This window comes from Alligator sinensis, unplaced genomic scaffold (assembly GCF_000455745.1).
Source record: "Alligator sinensis unplaced genomic scaffold, ASM45574v1 scaffold379_1, whole genome shotgun sequence".
Lineage (NCBI taxonomy): Eukaryota > Metazoa > Chordata > Crocodylia > Alligatoridae > Alligator > Alligator sinensis.
This window is the reverse complement of record NW_005842001.1, coordinates 1,209,264-1,236,777: the sequence shown is the minus strand read 5'-3', so window position 1 is coordinate 1,236,777 and position 27,514 is coordinate 1,209,264. Positions and strand designations below refer to the sequence as shown.

The following is a 27,514-nucleotide window of genomic DNA, read 5'->3' as shown; positions in this document are numbered from 1 at the left end:
TTAAAGAAAGGCCTATTTAAAACAGATGAGAAGATAACATTTGTTAAGCCTGAAAAACTCAGTTATACTTGATTATATCTACCTTGTACTGACTTTATTGACAAGTTACATTCTGTACTTTGATCCTTTAGTTTAGAGGAGTGGCCTTCCAGTATAACGTAACTACAGGCTGTTGGGAGTGAAGCAAGGAAGTGAGCAAGCCATGCACATGCAGTAGGGGCCTGGCTGTGTCCAGCTGCCATTGAAGTCAGGGGCAAAACACTATACCCATTGATTTCAATGGTACCGAATAAAGTTGCTGCTGTAACGCACCCCAAAACAGAAGTGATTGAGTGAACTGAGAACATAACTTCATTTGATACGTGAGATGCACTGTTTTCTTGTACAGTGGTAACATTCCTGGAGTTTTATACATGAAGCATTTTTTCTCATTTATAGATTTTAGAAAGGGACGGTTGGGTTCCTTTGCTGCTTGATTACAGCAGCCAGAAACCTCTTGCTAGGCATGTAGGGATACATGAAAATATTGTGATACCACAATTGGAAAATTCAATTTTTGTCTGCTTTTCTCTTCCAACATTTCAGTCTTTTTCTTGTATTAGAGGAGAACTTTGAAGTACAGTCTAAAATGTGTACTTTTGTGCTAAACAGCACTAGCAAAAACTTCTGAAATAATGCATTAATCCAAATCAGGTCTCCTATTAAATCTTCTGCAAAAGCATAACATTTTTAGATTGTGTGAATCATGATAGGTAAATTCACTGATGCCTATGTGTCATGACCCAAAGTTTTTTAATATCATTTGCCCAGGGCTACATATCTTCAGGATATTCTCCAAAATAATTGTAGGAAAGCATCAAGTGCTCTCTTGATGAATAATTTAGAGCCAATTTAGCTCAAAACTTTTAATCTTGGGTTCACAGGCAGAGTTAGGCTCCTGAATCCATACTTGTACACGTGTCTGGTTTTTAGGCACTGACAGGACCCACTGACTTTTAGTAATATCAGTGGATCCTTAGTAACTTTGCAAACCATCATGCTTCTATTTAGATGACTAAATTTGGCTTTAGGAGCCTCAAAGCCACCCAGTTTTGAAAACATTAACGTATAGCAGTTACTTGGGCCTACTTGTGCGTGCAGTTTTATAGATTTTCCACAAACGGTGATGTCTATGAAATTTGCCACGTACCATTTTTGAAGCATTCGTATGCTTTTGCTTAGTGTTGTAGTGATGCCAGTTTTACCTCGTAGGGGCGCAGTACACCTAACAGAGGTGAACAGGGGTGTTTTGAACGACATCACCTCTTATTCACATATATCCTCCAAATGAGAATAACTGCAGTCATTTACATGCCTTCAACTAATGTGCAGTGCTGCAGTGGTTGTTATTATGCAGTTCATCAAGCATGTGTAATTAGCTGAGCAACTTTCGCCTCCTATCACCCAGACGTTGATTTGAAAGTCATAAATAATGATGCAGGTCTCCATCACTTTCTGAAGAATATGCACATTTCTAGTAGAGAAACTAAAAAAAAAATAATCTAGGTAAATAGGCTAAATAAAGAATGACAGGGGTAGATCTGTAGGTGAGAATGGCATATTTATTGGCCAATGAAGCTGAAGGAGAACAGAGATCATTATCTGAAATGCAGTAGTACCTCTCAGCAGAATCTATAATCTGCCACCTGGTATGGTAAGGACAGCAGTAGTCCATCTTTTTTACCCTGACATAGTCAGAGATCTGCTGAGTGCCTCCAGTCTGGTTAGTGGTCATAACTAGTAACTTCAGTATTCTGTGCATCTGTTTATCCACACTTCAACACTAGATCTGGTCACTAAAAGCAATTGCATTGGAAAGCAAACGTGCGTAGGGTGGTGGTAGTAAGTAACATTATTGTTAGTATGAAAAAGGAGAAAGGACCTTGATCTAACATTCTGCCTTGAATATTTTATTAGACAGGAGACATTACATGGGACCTGTAGAATATTCCATATTGCAACCGGTCCTTTTGGTTAGTTTAGTTATTATACCATCTATTTAATATAATCAAAATGTGTGGGTACAAACCACCTGTATTACCAGCAGCACAGTCTACACTATTTTGGCAAATTTTTGATCACCTTAACTTGATTTTCCTGAATAATTCAGACACTAAATATAAAAAGTTGCCAGCTAATTAGCAAGAAAAGGAAAAAAAGATAGATAATAGCCACAGAAGGTGAATATAGTCATGAATGGCAACTGACTTTAAAAGTTATGGGAGGCATTGTAATGGGCTTTACATGCCATTACCATGTCGTGTTCTGGTACAGTCTGCACATTAATGGTTGTATGGATAGTAAGATCAATGATTTACTTCAAAATGAGAGGAATGGAACTGGTTGGAATAGAAGCAATGCAATATAAAATAATTTTGTAAATAAGGTTGTTTATACCACGTGAACCAAAATATATATTTCTTCTTGGTCTTAACATTTTCTGGTATTATAATACCACAGAACCACATCTATTCATATTCCTTGATTATCAAATATATGACGACATTACTAACCCAACATTTTTTACATATATATAACCAATACATCTTTCTGCTTTGGTGGTTATTGGAGAATCTCTAGATAGGCACCTTATCAATTCTGTTATTTTTGTCTCCTTTGGAGACCAATTCCAAAGGTCTAGATTCCAAGCAATCTAGATTATTTTCTAGTGCTTTCTTAGTCTCTGTTGCATTTTGTTGAATGAGATTTCTAATATCCTCTCTGTTGTTGTGATTTCCTGGATTTTATGTCAAGCATTTGCATCATTCCTAGGAAATACCTGCAGATACCTGCATTCTGCTGGGTGTTTCAGACCTTTACTTTACTTTTCTAGCCAAAGCATGAAAACTGTACTTCTGCTTCAAACGATGGGGTAAACCGTTATGTTTTAGGAACACTGTACATCCTGCTTTACCTGCATGCCTGTGTTTTATTTAATATTGTACACCCATTGTTTGCTTTGCAACAAAGCTGGTACATCATGAATTGCTGCTGTAAATTTTAATGACAGTTGACTATATAAAGTTTGAAGGCTACCATAAGGTGATACCTAAAAATGAGCTATGTATTGTATATGTTCTACACTTAGGATGTCATTATACCTTGTATCAAGGGCCTGTGCAAAGGCCTCCTTTTTGTTCTGGAGTCAGCATCAGCATCGACAGGCCTTCATAGTCGAGCACGATTGTCTTCCATGATTGCCTTATCCATGGGTCCGAAGATGGCTGACAAGGCCAATCCGGGATAGAGAGGTTTTACTGCAACTTGGGCACCTGTTTCCATGTGGGGTGGGTGGCTCTGGATTCTTGGTTTGGTCCACGACACATTGTTTCTGTAGCTCCTGCTTTTCCATCTGCATAGCTCCTTTGGATGGGAGCATGGCAGGGACATTCATAGAGTGAAATTAGCACATATATATGGCAGGACATGGAGGTGAGCAAGACTTTGTTTTCAGGTCAGCTGTTTTTTATGGGAGAGTTGGGAGTGTGGGACAAGGAACAAGGGAAGGGACAAGGAAGGGAATCACTTGATCCTTGTTTTTATATGACTATGTTAGCTGTGGCCCCCGTGTAAAGGTTGTAGCATATGGGTCCCCTCCCTGTTCTGGCTATAAGGCTGAGACTGTGTAATATTCCCACAGCTGAACTCTTATCAACCACCTTTTCCTAAGGCCTTGAGTGAGGTGGATATATTTTAAATGCAAAGAATTGTAGTTAAAACTTTGAGAGCCTAATATTAGATGCCCACATTTATATTTACAGCACTAAATAAGTGACCTCATTTTCAGGTTGCATCCGCGGGTCCCATAGCCACACTTCTGTGTTATGACAGTTATGATATAACATAGCTTTTCCATGAGCATTGTTACTGTATATCCTTGGATATGAGATATAGATCATAAAGATCTAAGTGCACCTCAGAGTAGAATATTCAGCCTTTTCCAAAGCCATGGTCCACGTGCGAATGGCTTTAATGACTTCAAGAACTGACTAAATTAGCAACATCAGGAATTTTAGTTATTTGGCGAGAAACAAAGGAAGTCTAGCTTAACTTCTTCTCGCAGGTTTGTCCTGGTTATTTGTTCCAGGACTATTATAAAAGAATGCAGCAGTGCTTTTTGCCATATTCTCATGTTTTAGAACAAAGAGGGATGAATATAGACTAAGAGAGAAATAGGCACTTGGAGATGGGTAGACTGGTTGGGGAGTCTTCCTTGAATGCAAATGACTGTGAGCTTGGATCACCTTGTACCTGTGGTGTCTTCTGCATTCTCTTCTGAATGTTGCATCCATCAGTGAAACCCCTTTGGTCACCTTGGACCAGATCTTGTAAAAGACTGAAAGCCTCCTCCAAGTATCCCCGCCTACCTGTAACCTCAGTGGGATTTAAAGACACTTCCCCCTGCCCCTCTTGTAATAGACACAGATCTGCTGTAGCTATTATTTTTGTTGATTGAAGGTCAGATTAATAGATAGGAAAGACAGAGGGGTGCATGGAGCATCCAGGAACCATCATCTATGAGCTGGCTACAGCTGTAGTTGTTCACCTTAACCTGAATGAAAAAATTTTATGTAGGCCCATAATGCTTTGGTGAGTCAGGATCAAAGATTTGGTTGAATATGGAACACGTACTACATCCCCTTAAAGGGCACAGCTGCAATGGCAGCTCTCCATGTTGTGGAGCCCCCATAGGTTCACTGCCTCCAAGAGCTCCCACTGTGGCAGTGCAGCTTTCTACCACCTCAGTTCAGGTTAATGGCTTCCATGCCAAACTAAATGCTCAGGTTTTTACCCCTAACTGAGCAGTCTGATTGCCCATCCCATTTGTCTCCCACTTCTCTATCCTTCTGTCATTGAAAAGCTAAATCTATATACATATTATTCTAAATGCAGCTTCCCCTGCAGCCGGCTTTGCGGGCATACACACTGTATGGCGCTAGAATATTGTTTATAACTTATAGTTTACATCTTTATTTATGCAGTATGAAAACGTATTTTCTTCTTCACTTAAGTACTCTAACGCTCATCAGATGTGTTTGAATAGCATCCACCATAATCTGAAGATCCTTTCTTCAGAAAAGGAGCTTAATGTATATCTATGCAGCTTCCACTGCAGGAAATGGCCCTTATTTTTACATGCCTTTTTCTACCTCCAAAGTTAATGGAAAGAATGGAAAGAGTAAAAGATCGAGCCTGATGCTATTGTTTTTTATGGGAAAAATGTATCACTTGGTGATCAGATTTCTTTTTATCTTAAATCTTCAATGTAAAACCAACTATTATAGAAGCAATAGGCCTCCAGATACTCAGCTGTCTTAAAAAAAAAAAAGATCCAGATAGTCTCTTTTCTACCAGACAGCTAATAGCTGAATTACTGCGGGAATGAAAGGATGATGTTTAAAAGGCTCTTCCTGAACCTGAAGCAACAGCAGCCATTGTATTGCTATGTGTAGGCATGTGCTAAGGTAATATCCTGAAATGGATTATTATGAGGCCAGTCTGACATTCTGAGTCAATGATTCTAAACAGGAAATATATATTTTCCTTTCAGCGAAACTAGGCATAAAATTGAAAGCATTTATTTAAGCTGTGGAAAAAGGTCAGATTTTTTGTATTTAATGCAAAGTTGATGGGAAATATGTCAGTGATAATATGAAAGTGAGGGGAGCTAGCGTGCAAAATGCTATCAAGTGTATGGCTACTGTTTCTCTTTTATTTTGTATCCTAAGCCAGGCTGTTGTGCTTTTTGTTGCATCTCTTTATCCAATGTAGCTTGCAGTAATTTTTTGATAATTTGATCACATTCAGTTATGCTCTTGAATAGAGTCTTGTGCAGGGTTAATGAAATGTTTTGATAATGCTGTTTTGTTATGTATTATTTTACCCCATTTATTGCTTCCATTATGTCTGAACCTGTATTTTCCTTAGCTGGTTACCATCCAGCTAGTGAGTAATTATGCTTTGCATTTCCTCCTTTGACTTTATTAAATGCTGGGTAAAATTTACTCCTGTTCAAAGGATAGCCAAGGCCAGTGTTCCAACCAGAGTTCATAAATTGGGTTTATCTGGTACATACTCTTGTGCTGGTTGCCCTAAACACCCGACACAGCAGACCCTATGGCTCATTAGTCCAAGGACACTATTGCGATATAGATCTTAAACACTACTAAGAATAATAACTCAGAATATTTTAGGGTTCAGTCCCTTTGTCTGACAGAAACATCCTGTGAGGTGGAGGAGCTGAGTGCAGCGGGGAGTTGAGCGTACTCACCATTTCACAGGAGTGCTGTGTACAAGGCAGGATTCGGGAGCACATTTACAAAAGTATCCAGGTGCACAACCTGTGAAAACCCTTCTGAAAAAATCTCACTGGGGGCTTATTTTTGCCTTTAGGTCTATAAATCCCATTGGAAATCTGGCCCTGTGTTCTTAATGAAGGACGAATTGACTCTTATGGCTCTTGACTGAAAACCCCATAGCCTGGTTCTGGACACATGAGGCCAGGAAGTCTTCCCTGGAGCACTAACAGGCATACGTTTAGCCCAGTGATCTCTAACACTAGTGCTAAGCGAGACACAAGGCACCAAGATTGTTCTGTTTTTGTTGCTGTTGTTTGAAGTGTTGTTTGTTCCTGGTTTTCATCCTTTAGATACCACAGAAGCATTTCCTATTGAGCCTTTCCACTAGTAATACATGGAGGAAGATAATGAACCAAACATTGTCTTGTACAGACCCTTTCATCCCTTCACAATCTAAAGCTGTTAGTGTCAGCTGGCAGCATTTTCAAAGATGTGTTTTATGTCACATTTGAAATAACATAAAATGCTTAAACTCTAGCACACAATCTACAATCATTTTTTCTGGGAGAGGTAATGCTCAACTGTAGACGGTTCTGCCGACTCTGAATATTAAAACACCAGCCCCCTCTAATGCTGCCCATAGCCAAAGTGCTCTTTAAATGCTCAGGCACCTTATTTAGGCCACCTCCGGGCACTTTCTGGCCACGCCGTCAACACACTGGCAGTGCTTTGTTGCAGCATCTATATTGTCTGTGGAAGAAACGTTATCAGTGCAAAATCTTTTCTATTTCTAATTCTATTCAGTTTAAAATCTTTTCATACTAAAGTTTCTTATTTTACTGCCAAACTTTCAATTTCTATATCCTCCTACACACAGAGATTTAAGGCTCCAAAATAATGTCATAAATCTGATAACACTGTTCTAAGGAGAATACTGCTGGTTTGTGTTTCTTCCCTTTCTCTTTCTTGTTTTGGACCAGCTCTATGTGATAACCAGGAAAACTCAGTTTTATCTGTTCTTTCTTATTTTCTTGAAGCTAGGCTGGACTCAGCAGTAGAAAAATAGGTGCTGGGGTGTATTCTCACAGTTTCAGGAGGAGGTATCAGGTGATTCATATGATTTTTCTATAGCTATGATTTTGTGCGCTCCTTTTGCTAATTTTCTCCTTATTGCATTATAATTCCATTCTCATCATTCCTTTATTTCCCTGTAGTATACAGGGATACAAATAACGTTCTTAGCATATGTTTGAAGCTTGAAACATGCCTTAATGTTCTGTCAAGCTATTCTAAAAGATCATCTCACTTATAATATTAATAATCCGATTATAACTTGAATAGCGCCACAATATCCCATTCCTTGTTTTGTCTCAAATTCCTTTCATTTATATTTTTACCTTCTTCGTTTTTACAGCTTTATATTGTCAGATTTACATGTGACCCTTCCTCTCGCTGCCTTATTTTTTCTCTCCTTTGATACCTATAATATTATGAATTATGCTATACATTCAGAACCCCATTGGTCTTAACATCAGTGAGTTTTGTTTTGGGGATATTGAGTGTTTCCCAGTGTTTTAATGTTTTTTATTTTTATTGTGCTGGTTCTTTGTATGTATGTGCAGCAATATACTTTTCTCCTAAAAGAAGTAGCACTCAAGGCAGAGCATAAGGAGAAATGAGACAAAATCTGGTGTTAATCCTTACACTTGCTTCTGGGCTGTTTCAGGGGCCAGAACGGCTCCAGGCATGCAGCATTTCCTAGGTTGTCCATCGCTTCCAGTGCGGATTGTCATCTTCATCGCACCAAAAGCTTGGGATCTTTTTATCTTACCTCGCCCCTTGCCTGCTTCTCTGCTTTCATGGCTTCTCTCTGCCTTTGGAGTAGTATCTGCCCCATGCTATAGCAAGTTAGTTTTCAGCAGTATATTTGATTTCATCAGTACAGGTGCCAGACTTCCCCACACCAGTAATTCCGTATTTTGGTAAGGAGTCTGTCTGCGGTAGACTGCTCCTTGGACTAAAAAATAGACATGAGTAAGCAAAGGCCAGTCTAAGTGAATGGTAGTTTGGATGCTGACATGGATGGTTCTGGCTGTATTTTCAGAAAATCCTAACTATTAGTAATTCAGGATGTGTGGTAATTTCATTCTTTGGCCTTCTTAATACTGCTCCAGCTTGCCATCTCCCTGACTGCCAAAAGTATTGTCTCAGTACCACTGTCTGTTAGTGCAATGGCTGAACTCTTACTTGGTGGCTTTTTGTGTGGGAAACCAGGATCTGGCAAGCAGATCACCAGACCATCCTGGCCAAAAGGCGCATGTGGTGACAGGACCAAAGTCATTACTGCCGTTGATAGGTTTTAGTAGCAGCTGCACTGGTGCCCTGTGCTCCTAGGGAAACCATCTTCTCCGATGGCCAAATCGCTTAGAGAGACCCCATGCACAAGGCTTATTCCCTGGCTCTTCATTTCTTGAGCTGAATGAGAATACTGGTTTATAGCTGCCATTTGCATGATTTTCATGTTTCCCAGGGCCCATTCCTTTATGACATGCTGAGATACCATACAGGTGCACTATGTTACAATAGCATTGGCTTTCATGGGCTTTGGATTGGGTCCTGTAAGAGAAATTGCATCCAAGTTTTTAATTGGCTTTAATATCCATTAAAAGGTACTTTCAAACTTTTAATAGCACATAATACAGAACAAAATTAAATCAGGGTATATGCAAAGGACATAATAGGCCAAATCCCACAGAAAATAAAAACAAGTTTAATATTCATTTCCAAGCAAGCTTCAATTCATGACATTTCACTCTTTTTCCAGAGGTCTTCTTTAAAGTACCTATTAGCTGAGAATCAGGTATTTATGCAGTTACGATAATTATATCTACACATCTCAAGTACATACAATTATTTCATTAAAAATTGTAATATACAATTATGAGGGATAATGATGTGCTGGTAGCATGTTGCAAAAGCCCCGATTAAACCATGGTGCAAGTGAATTGGGGAGATTTGAAAGTTTTAAATGTTGTTTTTATTGGAACTATCAGAAGTGATTCATCCCTATTATGAACTGGCTGTAAAATCTTGTGGTATATTTCAAAATCTCTTCAATGTTATTTTAAGAACAGGACGCGCAGAAAGCATTGGGAACGCCTTGCCCCTCTCTCTTTCTTCACAGTTTTCTTTTCTTTGCCCTCTCATGACTGTGAAATAGCTCCAAACTCTTGATAAAAAAGTGTATTTTACAAGATGTAGAAAAATGCTGTCTGGGCTGAATTCCCGGTGTTAAGGTCACTACATCACAAAAAAATACCAAAATAGTTTGCAAATGCTAACACTTTTATTGGCAGTCTCAATGTCTTGCCATATATCGTACAGTGTGAGCACTCAATCAAACAAATGCTGATTAAGGCACCATTGAGGTGGACAGGCAGTGCCTGCTGCAGATGATGCCATCATTGCACCATGGATAAACAAAGGCTATTAATATCCTGGGCAGGCCCAACCATCACTTTTCATCAGCACTACATTAAGATTAAAAGGGTGCATCTACATGAAACGTTTACTGTGCAGTTGACTAATCAGCTGCGCAGTAAACATCTCTGCATCTACACATGCGTCTCAGCATCTACACATACAGAGTAAACTAATTTACTTCATAGTTTCATAGTTTCTAGGGTCAGAAGGAACCTGAAGAGATCATCAAGTCCAACCCCCTGCCCTGGGCAGGATCAAGGGCTGGGATCATAATACCCCAGCCAGATATCTATCCAACCTCCTCTTGAAGACCACCCAAGGCAGGGGAGAGCACTACCTCCCTTGAGGGCCCATTCCAGAGCCTGGCAGCCCTAATGGTAAAGTAATGCTTCCTGTCCTGATATCAAGCCTGAACCAGCTCTCAATCAATTTGTGGCCATTATTCCTTGTTATCCCAGGTGGTGCCTGGGGGAACAGAGCCTCACCTATTTTCTGCTGGTCCCCCCTGGTGAGTTTATAGATGGCCACCAGATCCCCTCAGTCTTCTCTTGTGTAAGCTGAATAGATTCAGGCCCTTTAGCTTCTCTTTGTAAGGCCTGGTTTCCTGCCCCTTGACCATGCGAGTGGCCCTCTCAATGCCACATCCCTCTTGAAGTCCAGCACCCAGAACTGGACGCAGTACTCCAACTGCAGCCTGACCAGTGTCACATAGAGGGGGAGGATCACCTCCCTGGACCTACTTGTGATGCATCTGTAGATGCACAACAAGGTGCAGTTAGCCTTCCTGACTGCTTCCTCGCATTGGCAGCTCATGTCCATCCTGGAGTCAACAATGACTCCAAGATCCCTTTCAGCCACTGTGTTGTTGTTTGTAAATACTATCTGACTGATCGTATTTATCAGTCTGACAGATAAAAACACTGATTGATAGTAAATATAAGTACTGTCCTGTTGCGGAGTAAAAAACTCCATAGCAATGCACATGTAGATGCTAGAGGGGCTGGCTGAGGCAAGAGTGTACTTCAGTGTGGGAGCTGCCTACCGCCTCAGGTTGTGCTGGAGCTCCCTTGTGTCCCAGCCAGCCCCTCCGCAGCATATTGAGCTGGTGGAAGCAGCCCCCGGCTGGCAGGCTGACCTCTGGGGCCCTTGTCAGCCAGGGCTGCTCTGCCCAGGCTCCACGTGTTGTTCCTGAATAAGCTGTGGAGCTTATTGCTTTGGAGTAAATTGCTCATGGGTACATGTTCAAATGACGCGCCCAGGAGTAATAAACTACTGAGCAATAACTTCCACAGTTTATTCAGGTGTCATAATAGCATGTAAAGAAATGCCCAAAGAAATGTAAAACTAAACTAAAATAAAATCAGTATTAAAAGCCACTCTTCTGACTACTAGTCATTTTACCCAACTACACCGAAGTCCTACTGTCAGTAATGATAGTATCTCTTTTGACTTATCTAATTTCTAAGAGCAGAATATTGGGATTGTTAAAGTACACCATATAGCTAGGCTAACCGTAGGTCCCAGTTTGGCCAGGACAGTTCTGGATTTCATAGGCTGTCTTGGCATCCTGGCCGATTGGTGAAAATAGACACAAAAGTCACAGATTGGTGCCACCCTGCCCACACTGTCTGCCCTGGCTTCTCTTGAGCAGCGGCTGGAGGTGAGGGGTGGGCTAGGTTGCGCGCTGCACCTCCTGCCTGGGGCAGGGATTGGCTGGGGTGGGGGGCAGTGTCCCAGATTTCCTTAAAAATAAAGTAGTCACCCTACATATAGTTCCTTAATAAGACTGTAGGCCTAATTCTGTAACCTTTAGTTCATTTCCTGTTTCATTACTTTAAACTCACATGTAGTGAAGAAAATATCTTTAAAACACATAGAACTCTAATCAAAAGTAGGTATTGCTTTGTATTTGTCTTGGTCCTTAAAAAAGATGGTAGAAATTTGAAAGAAACTCAGCAGATTGCTCTTGCTAAAAACGATGAGTTCAGACACTAAAAATATTATTTTTCATATAATATTTCGAATTATTAGGTGCTAGGGATGACTTTGTGTCTATTCTGTAGTCATGTATATGTTATGTGCAATTTAGATATAGAAGACGAGGGAAAAATGTGTCTCTCTTTTATCTAAAATGCTATATATTGGCACTTAATCCATTAACATCGATTGCAGCACTATGAACAGTTGAACGTATTACATGGACAAACTCAGCCCACCATGCCATTTAACGCTACCAAAAAAATAAAATAAAGACATAATAAATAAAGACATGCAGTCTGAATCCCTAAGAACAAGTCCTTCATTCTGAAGTTGGATTTGCTTACACAGAAATTTTGCTTCCCTTCTCTGAGGTTGTATGTTCTGTGCAGCCCCTCTCTGACAGCAAAGAATGCAAGGATTTTGTCACCTGTTTTACTTAGGCACTTTTATTTATTTGCATATAATTATTTTGAAGGATGGTTATTGAAATATGGTCAGGCATGAAGGAGGGACTTTACTTGAAGAACTGAGCTTAGAAGCAGAAGAAAAAATGAAAGAATCTCAGGAGAGATTTGATAGACAGTGAAAGCACAGGTGGGATGCAATTGTTCCAGGCATGCAAGACAGCAGGCAAAATAGGCACAGCAGTGAAAAAAGGCTTTTCTCTTGTAGACAGAAGGAGACAAAAAAGAGGGCAGTACATAGGGTATGAAAAGGTGAGATTCATGTCATCAATGTATTTTAATGCAAGAGGCAAGAATTGTTGTGGGTGATATCTTTTATTGGAACCACTGTGAAAGACTTAGACAAACTTTCAAACGTGAAGGCTTCTTTACTGGGGCTGAAGAAAGAAGCAGGCAAAGCAATGATTAAAAACAGTGTGGAGGGCTGTGAAACTGGAGGAGAGAGAAATCCCCAGGGGTAGCAGATAATTATCAGAAGAAAAGATAGCTTGATTAGTGGAAGCCCTTTCAAAGGGAAAGATGGTCATTATCACTTTAGTGTGAAGAAAGATTTTCAGGAAAGAGGTAGATTGTAGTATGCCATAAAGTCATTATCACTGTTCAGACCTTGGTTCTTAGTGTCCAGCCAGCTTAGGAATTTTTCCCCCCTAGGCTCACCTTTCCCTTGAGCATGGGAATAGTGAGATCAGAAAGGGAGTGGGTGTTCTGTGAAAAATGTGTTCCTACTGGTGTATGTGTGTCTCTGTCCTTTATAGCCAGACATGTTTTTTGGGTAAATGTGATATCTTTTATTGACCAATTAAATAGTTGGAAAATTGTTCTTTACAAGCTTTGAGGCACAAAACACCCTTCTTCAGGCATAAGGAGAGTCTGCTGGTGTTTGTGTGCTCCCCTGGGTGGAACAGAAGCTTAAGTCAATATGCAAAATGTAGGTCTGTGAAAATGCGAATGGGTGGTAGGGAAGATCAGAGGGGATGGGAGTTAATAGGTATTAGGGGGGGAGGAGGGGGAAATGTTGACTTGGTGATTGTACGTAACTGGTAAAATGTAGAGAGGTTACCTGCGGTTATCGGATGGCAGGCAGGTTATGTGATGTGCCATAAATTCAATGTATGTATTTAAGTCCATGATTTTTTGTATCCAGTATGTATATGAAGTGAAGTTCATGGGCTCATCTACAAAAGGTGTTTTGTAAATTCCCTCTGAGGATCACAACTGAGAGATTGGAAAGTGAGTGGCTGCCTTGTGAGAATTGTGCCCCCACAGGTGACTGGGTATTTTTGTCTTTGATAGATTTTTGGTGTGCGTTCATTCTGGTACACAGTTGTTCTTTGGTTTCTCCTGCTTATCTTCCATCCAGGCATTCAGTGCACTGGATGAGACGTATTACATTTCTGGAGGTGCAGCTATAAGATCCAGGAATGGTGATGGTTCTGTTGTGGGGTGTAGTCATTGTGGGGATGGTGGAGATGTGTTGGCAGGTTTTACATTTCTTGTCCTGGCATGGTCTGGTCCATTCAATGTGGTTTGGACCATAAGAAGTTTGCTTCTGGTGATGAGGTTGGCGAGGTTCGGTGCCCGTTTAAAGGCTAAGATGGGTGGTTCTGGGAAGATCTCTTTAAGAATTGGGTCTTCTAGTATGTGTTGCAGTTGTTTGAGGATTTTCTTTGTAGGTTCCAGGGAAGGATGGTATGTCATAACTAATGGTGTGCAATTCATGGGGATTTTGTTTTTGTACTGCAGCAATTCTGGTATCCAGATGGCCCTTTCAAAAGTATGATCTATCTCTCTGGAGGAGTATCCTTGTTAAGCGAAAGCCCTTTATAGATCTGTCCTTATACATTTTCTGTGAGAGTTCATTGTAGTGTGTAGTTTCTGTCTATTGTTACCCATATAGTTACCCTGGGGGTGTTTAGTGCACTGGATCAGATATACCACATTTGGAAAAGGCACAAATGGGATCCATAGGTTCTGAAGGGTTTGCTGTAGCAGGTGTTGATTGTTGTAGTAGTGGAGATGTGTTGACAGGTTTTGCATAGGCTGCATCTCATTTGATGTCTGTTGATCAGTGGGGAGTTCATTTCTGCTGATTAGTCGGGCAAGTTTAGGGGATTGTTTAAAAGTCAGAAGCAGAGGCACTGGAAATATTTCTCTCAAGGTCTGATCTTTATTGAGTATAGGCTGTAATTGCTTGATGATTCTTTTACTGGTTGCAAGGGGTCTGGTCACAGTGGGGTTTCTTTTTGTATTGTAGCAGGTTACTGCAGGGCATTTGGTTGGCTCTTTTAAAGATATTGACTTTTTTTTTTTTACTGGAATGTCCTTGCTGTATAAAGGTAGATTTCAGATTGGCACGGTGGGTATCATGAGTACTCTCCTTGAGAGCCGATATGGTGGTGTATGAGGGCTTGTCTTGGCAGGGCAGACTCCACCTGCTGCGGCTCCAGCACCTCCTGCATTCGCCCTGTTGCAGCTCTAGGCTATGTGCCCACTGCAGCAGGCTCCTGGAGGCACCGTAGTCCTCTGGCAGAGTCTGCCTGGGGCTCTCAGCCCCTGCATCCCTCTGTGAGGCTTCAGTGGCACCGGCTCCTTGCAGACTTCTTGCCCGTGCCACCCTGCACCATGCCCCCGCAACGGTCCTTCACATGAGCCCCACAATTTGAGAACCACTGATCTATAACCTGGTTCAGCTAAGGCCTATGCAAATGCATTGCAACAATCAAATAAAAGAGAAAGAAACACACAAATGGTTTATCAGAAATATTTCCATTCCATTTTTCATTGGACTTTTCTTGCATGTCTGACTACAGTCCAATAGAAGATGGACTAATGTGCCCAGTACCTATTTTGTTAACTGGAAACTTTGCTTGTTTCCTGAATTAATGCTAATTTATTTGTCAGATGAAAGGGAGTGGCCAGTGAAAGAGAGGCTTTATATGTATGTGTGGCAATGTGGAGTAGGTTGGCAAATCACATAGGTTGTACTCATAATTTGTCCCATAGACTGTTTGGCACTATTTGATATTGTAGGATGAATGTTTCTATATAAATAGCAATGCAGAACCAAATGCATGAGAAAAGCAAACCTTAATATTACTTAAAGTATTCCTGTGGATGAATAGAGCTAAACTCATCAGCAGGTGGGATTGTGTCAGATCCTCTCATTTGAATTATGATTATTCTTCAAATGCTACACCTCTATAAAGAGACTGCACGGTAAAGGGAGGTTCCTTTTGACTGTTTAAAGTGGGTTTGATTTAAAGTCTGAGTTAACGATTACCTTGTTAATTGAATATGGATCTAATTACCAATTTTGGATGTTAACCCCTTCATTAGGTGTAACCCAATGCAATGTTTGCCACTGAAGATGATCTTAGGAACTATGAGGGTTTAGATGCAATTGAAACATACTCAGGAAATTTCCTAATTTTAAGAATGAGGCCTATATTTTATATTTAGTATCTATATAGCACATACCACATAGAACAGCTGAATCTGAGCTCCGCTCCTGTTAAGCCTGGCACGTGTTTCAATTCCTGTAGTCCCAGCTCTGTAATATTTAAATGGAGAAGGTTCTTCTGGAAAGGGAGAGTTTGACATAAAGCCTCTCCAATCATCTGGGGCCTTTCCTGCCTTTCCTTCATTTCTTTAGTCCCCTTGGTAGCACTTGGTTAAGTAGCATCTAGCCTTTTCCTTCTAGTAAGCTTGTATGACTTGATTTCAAGTATAGATTGGGTTATTACATCTGGAGATAAAGTATAGATCCGTTCTGCTAATCAGATACTGCAGTGATTAGCACTGCATAAATGCTTGGGTAGATCGATTAGATTAGATTATAGAAGAATAATAAGCAAAGCCTTCAAAGCAATAGAAAATAGCTCAGTATCACGAGTATTTCTTTTAACAATTATTTATACTTTATTGATTTTTGCTAACTGGGCTAAAGCTATAGTGACAGAGTAGTTTAATTTTAGAGTTGTCCCAGGGGACAGACAGAATTTATACTAATTTCTGTAAGAAAATAAGTCTGTCTGGTATTGATCACAGGATAAAGCCCAATTCCATGTACTCTTAGATGAACAGATACATGAGTGAATAGCTGATTAACTTATTAACAGTGGCTCAGGGTGAACCTACTTCCAGTTATTTGAATATTTGCAGGTGAAAGCCTTCTATTCAATAAATACCATTTATTATCACCAGCTGACAAAAGTTCTGTCTTATCTTGCGTAATTCATATTTTGGTTGTTTGAATATAAGTTCAGTTTTGTTAGCCTACTGTAGCTACGCTAGGAAAGGGAGCTAAGCTCACTGCAATTCATTCTTTTCCAGTGCTCCGCTGAAAATGGGTGCTTATAGTATAGCAGTAGCCATTCATGTGCCAAACCAACCAACGCCTTGAAGAAATGTTTTCTGCAGAGAGCAGTGTTACTCCAAGTGACAGTGTGTGTAGGGTTTTCCTTATATATGTTTCATTAGGTGCAGCAATTAGTGCTTATACACTGTTTTCATGAGAGAAGTTGGCAGAATAATATACATCAAAAGCAACAATTAACGTATTTTCATTTGACTTGTTCAGCCTATTAGGTTGTTAAATTTTGCATAGAAAATCATTAGTATGTTTAATGTAGGAAGGAAACTCTTGGATGAAGAGCTGTGGATATAAATCAGCCAATGAAGAGAGGCTCTCTAATAATATTGTGATAGCAGCTGAGGTTATGGAATATCATGCAGTAGTTTTGTTTTCTGTATATGGTTAACATATAGAGAAGAAAAGGTTTCAGTGTTATTACTAATCTTGGGAGTTAATGAAGAAACTTCCACTGGTACAGGCCACTTACTATATTAATGTTTAGTACAAAGGTTCTCAGATGCCCCTTGTTAGATTCAAGGTCCCCTTGGAAAATGCCAGCTCTTAGATTTCATTCATTTCTTGACTGCAGAAAAATAATAGAGCAGTTGTTCTATGGCAAAGACCTCAATAAGGCCACATCAGGTCGGCATGGTTTTGACACTATGGATTCCTATTTGCATTCCTGGCTTTATTTTGTGAATCATATGTCATTTTTTTCACTCCTGACTCTGCTAATACTGCTTGGCACCACACCCCACAGTATCGTTAGAAAAATCTCAAATCACCCAGCTGAGAATCACTTGCTTAATACAATGAAGATAATAGAAACAGCTATGAAGTACTTATCATGTCTTGGTCTCCTCTCACTGCTTAAAATCAGTACAGCTCAGACTATGACTCTTAAACAGCTGTAAGAGAGATAAGAAACAAGACTTAGGGCACTGCCACACATTCAAATTAAAACCAGAGAGAAACCAGCTATAAGGTTGGTGCACATTTTCAAGCATTAACTTTGTAGCTGGTTGGCTCTTTTTATACCTAGGTGGACATTTTTATGGTGTGATCATTACTTTGCACGTGTGGCCAGTCTAACTGCACATGTGACCGGTCTAAAATTATTGCATGGTTTGCCAATCATTTGCACAATATATGTAATGTGTGGCAGGAGCCTCAAATCCAGCTTTAATTTAATCTACATTTTCTGTGGTATCTTTACAAGGTCCATTGTTTGAAACAATGTGGGGTGTGCTAATGCTCCTGCTGGGACCAATGCCGGCGGTTCCTGATTAGAAGGTCTTGCCCCTGCACTCGGGGTCAGACCAATCACCATATTTGAGGTTAGGAAGGGATTTTACCCCATGGTCAGATGGGTATGGACTATGGGGTTTTTTTGCCTTCCTCTTAATGGGGGACATGGCCCTCTATCCAAGATCTCTTGAACATATATTGAAAACATTTTACAGAAGCAGGATGTTGGCTGCCATGGTTCCTCTGCATTATCTGTGGCAGGTTAGGGCGTTAGGTCTGTGTTGTGTCACGGCTTATGTAGGGGTAGATTTTGGTTTGTAAGGGATGGTTTGGATAGGGACGATCCTACCTCAGACAGGGGGTTGGACTAGATGACCTCTGGAGGTCCTTTCCAGCCCTATTTCTCCAGGACTATGATTCTATGAAACTTTGGGTGTCCAACTGAAATCATTATACTAAACATGTTTAAGGCCTGGTTTATGCACCCGTTTTGTACCAGTTTAACTATTTCAGATAAGGTTAGGTGTGTTTTCTGTGTTGCTGGTGGCTTGTTCACTTGTTTCTTACTGGTATGATTAAATCTATAAAAGCTTTAGTACAGATACAGTATACTTATTTCTCTTCCTGCACAGGATCTAAACTAGTGTACTTAAATTGAAACAGCATCTATGTATAAGCAAGGCCTAGGAGCCATGTCTTTTTCCTTCAAGAGCTATAAGAAGGAAATCAGTGGGTCAGATACATTCTTGTTATATCTCTAGTGGCATTGCACCATGACTGGGTTTTACCCAACAATCCTGATTTTAGTAATGGTGAAGGAGTGACAGACAAATCTCCAAAGTGCATTTTGGTTTTTACTGTTTTAGTGGGAAACAAATGACATAGTGAAGCTCCTAACAGTTCAGCAATCCTGAAATTAAAAATATCTAGTTTTAAAATCCTAGAAGAATAGTTCAGATTTAGACCCCAAAAATAAAAAAAAAAGGAAACGGCAAAAATCAACAATAACAGCTACCAAAAAAGAACAAATATGTAACTAAATAGTCTTAGGCACACAGGGGCTAATCAATGCTTTTATGTCTCCTGCTGTGCAAATACCTGTTCAGAAGTCAGTCATTAGGTCTTTAGTCTAAAAAAGGAAGATTAAATCCAAGAGACTATATATATGGCAGTAAAATAACGTATTTTCCTGCCCTTATGAATGATTTTTTTTGCTGACGTTTTTGTCTGATTAAACAGTCAGTGCTGGACACAGTGGTTTTTGTTTTTGTGCCTGAACTTTGCAGGTGCAAATTACTATGGGTGTAATTACTGTCATTTAGATGTCTAGGTATATGATTGCATTCACTATCAGGGCTATCTAATTTAGCTACCTAACTGACCTAAGTATCGGAATTATGCTCTTAATTACTGTGAGGGTACAAAAGTGGAGGGCTGGTGACAGATGGGTTGAAAATTTGTTTTGTAAGGTCTTGTATTTAAAGACTTGCCTGAGTCTGATAAGATAGACCTGTATCCATTTGCACCTTTGGGTGATCTTTTAGCTCCACTGAAGTCAAGAACAACCCTCTCATTGATTTCAGTGAGGCTAGAAATTTACCTACGGATAGGAAGCAGCTACAAAGTTATTACACATATTTTGTGGAATAATTTTGTAGCTTATTCCTCTTTTTATCATGCTGTTAATTGATTCAGTGTGTGGCCAGGTGAGCACTTAAGACATGATTAACTGGTTAATCACACCTGAAGTGTAATGTGTAGATGGGCCCTGGGGTATCCAGAATAGTCAGCTCAAAATAGCCATCCAAGGACTAGGGCTGTGCTAAGTTTCGGTCCCTGATTTGATTCAGCAGAGATTTGGCCCAATTCGGTGGCTGAATCTCTGGATCGAATCAGAGGACCCTTTAATCTCTCTGAATCGAATTGGAACCCTCCAAATCAATTCGGAGAGATTCGGAGAGATTTGGAGATTCGGACATAGACACAGTTTTAAATGTTTTTTCTACATAGGTAGCAGGTGGCTTATGAACGCTGCGATGGTGGGGCGGATGGAGTGTCCCACAGAAGAGCGGGGGGCTCCCCAGCACACTCAGCAGCAGACCTGGAAGTGGACCAGAAGCACTTCTGGTCTACTTCTGGGTCTGCTGGGGAGCACATTGATGCCTCCTGGGTCTGGGGGGGGCACCTGGGGTCCCCCCGCTGTGGATCACTGAGCCAGGGAGGGCACGGGGTGGGGAGCCCTGTGTGCTCCCTGGTGGACCAGGAAGTGGACCAGAAGTACTTCCAGTCCACTTTCAGGTATGCCGCTGAGTACGTGGAGGTCCCCCTGCACTCCTGTGGGATGCTCCATGCACCTCAGCATTGCAGCATTCACGAGCCATGCCTGGTACCTCGAGGTGTGTAGAAAAAAACATTTAAAGCTGTCTGTGTCCGCAAAATCGAAGCTTCAGGTTCAGATTTGGCCAAATCGAATCAGGGACAGTGATCCAAATCAACAAATCAAATCACTGTCCCTGATTCGGGCCAAATCTGAATTGAATAGGGCCCATTTCGCACACCTCTATCAAGTACTACCTTCAGAATTTAAAGAACCTCGATGTATTCTAGGAGGTAGTTTCACACACATAAAATGTTAAATCACTAATCTACTATATATTTTTTCTTTTTTTCCCCTTCTATCTTTTGTCTACTCCCAAGTGTCTATTTCATGCACTTTTATAGTCCTGATTGTCATAGTAGTTTAGCTTAATGTACTTAACCTCCTAATACCCAATGTGAGGTAAGGAAGCACTGTATCTCTATTATATGATGGGGAACATGGGGTGCAAACAGAAGTGACAATTTTTGCCCATTGTGGCCACAGAAAGCAGTTTATAGCCGTAACTAAACACAACTGCACATCTGCAAACATCTTAAAAATGGCTGATCAGATGAAAATCTGACCCCTCATTGGATGAGGTATCAGATGAAGATGTTTCAAAATATAGCATCTTCTGTAACTTGCGGCTGTGCAGCTCCCACCCTGTCACTGTTTTCAGAATGGGAGGGGGGAAAGGGACTGGAGGGAGTTCAGTCTGGGTTTTTTCAGCCCCCCAGAGGGTGGGATCGGTGGAGGGGCTCCAGTTCGCCTACCCCACACTTTAGCATCAGCTAGAGAGCCCCAAAAGTGAGCTCCTTCTGCTGCCTTCCCACCTCCCTCTTCCCCCCGATTTGGCCATTACTGTGGGAACCTGGCTGCAGGCTCCCAGCCTGCAGCTAGATTCCCCGCCCCTCTGGAACCAACAGTGAACTTCTGTTTGGTCTGGTGTAAAGCTGTAACTCAGAGCGCTTTGCAGAAATTGTTCTGAGTCACAGCTGGGAGCTGCACTTCTGTCTGCGGAGAAGTAAAGTTACGTAGGAAGTGACAAGGTCACATAGGAAGCATGTTGTGGAGTGGGAAACTGACCCTAGGTATTCCTCCTTACAGGTTAGCAGTTCAGTCACTTTTTCCCTCATTATTCCTCATTCTCCTGTTTTTCTGCAATATACTTCCCAGTTCCCTTTCTCCCTTTCTAGAAATACTTCCACAGCACTGTAGAAATATGAGCTAATTGGCACAGTCCTCAAAGAAATTAGCATCATCACTGAAGATGAGGAAACAGTGCAGAATGGCGGACTCCCACAAAAGCAGTGTGGCAATCCTTCTGAGAGCTGGGAAGAAAATGGAGATATCCATTGTTCTTTATGACATGCTTAATCCATTAAACCAGGCTGCTACAGCTGCTGCTCAGTTGCCTTTCTGGATTTGTCCCTAAAGAAAGAATTCCTGTAGATACTGCATATAAGGGTCAGAATCAAATGTTCTCACATCTATTAAGAGTATTTCCTTTCACCACCTAGAGTGGCAGCCCTCCAGAGTCCTATCCCAAAGGCTAGAGAAGTTAAGGATTGCTACAGCCTCTATTAATTTTTATTAATTTTCTATGCATTTTTATCAAACATTCATGGAATTCTGTACATTTACATGGCTTTATACAAATCCAGAGAAGACTTCTCCCCTCCCCTGGAGAACTTACAGTGGAGAACGATAAGCAATTGTAAGTGAACATAAACCTGTAATAGACCTGGAAAAGGAGAGCGAGGTGCTTGAGGCAGTGGGCCACATCAGAGAAGGCAATGAGCGGAGGAGACAGAGGCAGCAGCAAGGACAAGAAAAAAAACCACCGCAAAGAGATTACAAGGAGAGTGAAAGAATTGACCTGATTTGTGTTTGCCACTCAATCTCTCTCCTACTGGTGCAATTTCTGCTCACCAGCTATAAACACTCAACTTGGTGGGATGGAGCGAACTGCAGGTATCACTTTTGGGGCATAAAAGTTATTGCTACAAAATGAGCCCCTTCCTTCCATGTTTACCCTGTTTGTGACAGGCATGTTGTAGAAGTCAAATGTAGCAGTGAGAAATGGCCCAGTCACAAGGATTAATACTATGCTCAGCTGCCGCACAGGGCCTTCAATGTCCCAGTAACGGTAGCCACTATCTTTTCTTCATTCCTCAAAGTAATATAATGATGGAACAAAACAAAGTGTTTCATATGCTGCAGTCTAGAGGTGTCCTTTGCACTAAGCCTGTACCCTTTCACATGTAACCCTTTGTTTTTCCTAGTATCTCTAAGATCTTAATTTTAGAAGCATGAAAGGACAATAGCAAAGGAGAAAACCTGTTATAAATAGCATACAGTAACCAGAGGCAAATAGACAGGGCTTCATATAAAGCACTACAAAAATCAACCAGCGCTGACATTATTTGTCAGTGTTCGTCTTTTAATGGTATTCTGTGCGTCATATGGTACTATACATATGCTGTGAAACAGCCGTTACTATGGGAATTGCTTGAATGACATAAATCTCGAATAGTAGAATATATGATAGAATAATTAGCCACAGCAAAAAACCAAGAAATCTTATTGAGACACTACATTAAACAGAATAAATTCCTGCCAAAAGAACCCAATATGTTTGAGTGAGATAATGTTTCGCTTTCATTCAACTTAGGACAAAGGACTGTTCTCACTTATTTCTGACCAAAATGCTCTTTTATTGTGTCTTCTCTAGCAAGATTCAGTTTGTCGCATGAGATTTAGAGTAATGTGGCTTTACACCTAGGCCCATGTACAGTTGTTCAGTTTCTACCGGAATTGCCGTTCTTCTAGTAGATGCCTGAAGTGTGCAGACACTTGAGACTTTCTCCAGGAGCAAAAATGGCCATTCCAAGTGGGAACAACCAGAGTCAAATTGCTGCCAAGAGTTTTTCTGGGAGACTAAACATCTGCACACTTTCCCCCAGCTTAACTCCTGTCAGGGACCAGGATGGATGGAGCGACAAGAAATGCTCCTGTGCCTTCTGGAGTCCAGGGTTGCTAGTCTGGAGAAGGTGTCGGGGGTGGGATAGCTGCTCCTCTCTCATCTCCAAGCCTAGGAGGAGAGGAGAGAAGCAGCTTCCAGTTGCTCCCCATCTGTTTCTCACCCCTGATTTCCTGGTGTGAGAGCAGGAAGGGACTTGGCCATCTGGTTCCCTCTGATCCTGTCCTGGACACAGAGCTGAGTGCGGGGAGCACTTCCCACTTCTTGCTCCCCCTTGCATCCCACCACTCAGCTGAGCAATGGAGGTGGCAGTTGAACAGTCCGTGCGGCCAGGAGATGGGCTTGGGGAAAGCCTCTGATCTCTGCTGCTCCAGCTTCCCCCTTGCCATGGTAGCTGAGTGCCACCACCACCCCTGCACTTCTCTAGTTCAGCTCAGAGGAGTGCAAGGAACAGGGCGATTTTCCTATTGGGAAGAACCAGGAGGTTTCCCATCAGGAGAAAATGCCATCCCTGCTGGCTGTCAACTGCCTGGTGGGATGTGGGGGCAGGGGTTGGCATTCTCCCGTGGCTGGTACCTGCCCTGGCTGTTTGGCCACTTGACAGCCCGCCCCCCCTTACTGGGCAGGGGACAAGATAGGTTGCCCATTAATGGACCCCCCAGAGGCAAGGGTGGCCCAGGAAGCAACGTCTAGTGCCTCCTGACTGGAGAGCAGCCCTCTAGTGCCCCTGGGCTGGAGGAATGTCTGTTTAATCCAGCTCCCAGACTTTTTTTCTACCGGTAGAAATTTCTGTACACAGCCCTAGAGAGCTGAATCCTGACCTATTTAAGGTTCTTATTTAGGAAAAATCTTAAGCATGTTCTTCAAGCAGGGCATTATCTTCAATGGAAATCTACTCGTGCTTAAGTTAGGCATGTGCTTAAGCGCTTTCCTGAATCAGGTAGCCTAAATCGATGGAAGCATTTCCACTATTTAGTGTGGGAGTAGGATTAGTCTCCTCTACAGCAGATACTTCAGGGCTGATTCTCATTGATTTAAAGACCCCTTTACACTGATTTGGCAGCATGAAGGGGCCTCAAAATGGCTGTAAATCTAATTATAATGTAATTATAATGTAAATGTAATTACGCCCACTTTATGGCCCCTGAGTAAGCCAAAATTTTTGTTATGTTCTACTCTACTGAATAGAAGTGGTTAGCAGTACTGCCTATAGTGTTGTTTTTGTTCTGCAATTGTAATTCCATGTATTTATTTCTTTTTATTCCTTGTAACTTTCTTTCTATTAGCCTTAAGAGGAAGTATGCTAATATTCATGCATGGCACTATTCATGGCTAACTGCTGTAGAAAAAAAGGCAAGCAAATTATATAAAATGAATAAAAAACAAAAACCCACCAAGCTTGCATGAATAAACCAGGCTCTCAGCTTATAACAAAATAGCTTTATCCAATGTAACATTTGACTGGGATGTGGAATTCCCCTGCCAGAGCAACAGTGCCCCAGAGATTCTTTCATTTATTGCATTTGTAGATTCACTAATTGCTTTTCTGACAATGTCAACTTGGTTATGGCTTCAGTATTTCACAGCTAGTTTTGCATTTTAAAACTGTGTGCATGTGTGTAATTTATGTAAGGAATATATATATATGCGCACACACACATATATGTATATAATGTATATGCATATATAATACATTTATATATACACACACGCAAATGCAATGTAACACTTACATATATAACAAACAAAGAGGAAAAGGGCCCTCACATCCATAAATGTACCAATGCTATAAAACAACTGTGTAATATATTTTATGCTTACATCTCAGAAGAAATTATAAGCTAATTTTTCACTAAATCTTAGAATTGCATTACACTAATTGTACCTCCTTTTTATATTCTGTTTTGTACCTGGTACAGTAGGAAAGAAATGTTGTCCCAGATGGCAAGGGTTTAGTCTTTGTTTCTTGCATTTGAGCCTGAGACTTTATGGATCTAGTGTGGGAGTAATAAATGCACAAATTTATTTCCATAACTGTGGAGAACCCCTGTCCCTGAAAATAGTTTTCAAAATAGAGATGATCCTGCATAGTAGATTTGCATCCTTTTGGACTTTGGAGAAATATCTGCAGCCAGACTTTGTGGGTTGGGCCCCTCTCTCCTTCAAAGAAGCGACAATTAAGATGAATTTCACGCCTTCCCCAGAGCCATCGTTTCAGTTATTCTGGCAGCAGATGCAACAAAAACTCTGTGGTTTATTTTCATTTTCCAGCTTATGTTGGTGACAGAAAAAACTTTTAAAAGGAAATTATAGATTGTGTGAAATACAGTAAAGTCTGCATTAATTCTATGTTTATTACGATAAGCGTGGATGAATCATGTCTGTTTTCATGGCAACCAGTAGGATATATTGGTTTGTTATCTTCTATGTTTGAGTGAAACATAATAATGCCTCCTTGCTAGACTAAAGAAAGCATAGAAATGAATGACCAAAATCTGATCTTTAATTGACCTTATCTTGCTGTTAGTCTGATTTAGTCCAAATTTCTGAAGCAATTTTGCCCTCCTTCTTAATAAATAGTGAAAGTAGACTGATTCCCATTGATGGAAGTTGGTTTATACACTGAAACATAGGGCTTAGAACAGTTAAGTGCTTCCAACACATACTCTAATCAGCATCATTACTCTACTCCCGCCCTTCCCCCCTTTGCTAATAAGATTTTTTTTTATTGTTTCTTTTATTCTTCTTTGAAACCCAATAGGCTGCATTCCTTTGCATTCCTGGGAGTCACTGGGAAACTTGCACAGAGTGGGCCAAATTGTGCTCTCTGTTATGAGAGGATTATGCCTACTAAGCTTCTAATAGGCAGCCACGGATTTTGGGTGCCCAATTCATATTCAGCACACAAAACATGACTTTTTTTAATAGGAGGAAATAAACCCTATTAGAATTGTTACTGCAACTGTCTTTAGAGGAAAAGCTAAATTCTAAATACTCATGTGAGACAAGCTCACAAGAATTGGGAAATTTGGAATTAAATAGAAAAGGCTCCAATCTGGGGAATACCAAACCACTATCTGCATTTCAGTGGTTGGTGAAATGGTTACTTTGAGTGCTCCAGGGCATGAATGTGTGTTTGTGTATTATGTTAGAGTTAATTTAAGTCAATTTAAATTAAGGCCAAAATGTAAATACTTTAAACTTAATAGAAAATTAAAACTTAAGTAAAATTAAAAGTCAACATAGGGTTTTTCATGGTTTTTATTGTGACTTATTTGTCTTAAACTGCAATGCCTGTAATTTTTTATCTTGCAAACATTATGCTGTGTTTTGAGGCACGTGAAAATGAAATGGCTAAAATCCAATAGCACCAAACCAAGTTCATTTGTTGGTTTTCATTACCAAACCAGACAGAAGTGCTGAAAGTAAATAAACAGATAGATGATGGAAATGAAATAAAATTTTTTAAAGTCCTTCCAGTCTGGGCAGCGGTAGGAATGGAGATAAAGCAGCTTGTTTAAAAAGAAACAAAAATATTTAATCTGACAAGAAACCTGCAATACAGGCAAGAAAAAGATACTCATATCAACGTGCGACTGAGAATAGAAAATCAAGTGCTACGAAGGGCTTCTACCATGTATTTCAGTTGCATTGCACATCTTGTATACTCGGTGATCTGCATTAAATAATATGAATAACACAGACAGCATTACCTTACTCATACAAGCACCATGTCTGAGTAAGGCCAAGGCCAAGTGAGGGCACCTGGGATGGATACCCTAGCAAGAAGCAGTGGAGCAACTGAACTGGGAATGCGCTACTTCATCTGTTTGTAATGTATACAGGTGTCAGCAGGAGGCACTCAAGAGCAGCAGCAGGTTCTCCAGGTCTGGTGCAGAATTTTCCTTTCTGCAGGGTTAGGGACAGAAGGTACATATAACCTGGTTTAAGTGATCAGAAACTGGTTTAAACCTGTAACAGAACAGAAGCTCAGTGCACATAAACCAGTTTCAAAATGGCTGAAACTGGTTTAAGAATGTGGTATCAGAATTAACTGATTTGGGTCAAACCGGTGTATTGAACTTCTGTACCAGACCCCTTCCTGGTTCAAGTTAAATCACAGTCCCCCAGCATCCTTGGGTTGGGCTGTGCTGTCTACTCCAGAAAGCATGGCTGGCCCCATCCCTCTCTTCCCTACCCAGAGCAGTGAGGGCTGGCTGACAAGGGGGCAGGTGCAAGTCTGGCTAGGGATGCAGCCCAGTTTATGGGGGGGAACTGCCCCCTCCAACAAACCCCAGTCTTGGT

At 40.9% G+C, this 27,514-nt stretch overlaps 1 protein-coding gene across 1 annotated transcript in view; it reads left to right on the top strand.

Moving 5' to 3' along the window:
* Positions 1-27,514, top strand: part of NLGN1 (neuroligin 1) — a 631,206-nt gene that overhangs the window by 141,852 nt on the left and 461,840 nt on the right. The window lies entirely within an intron of this gene.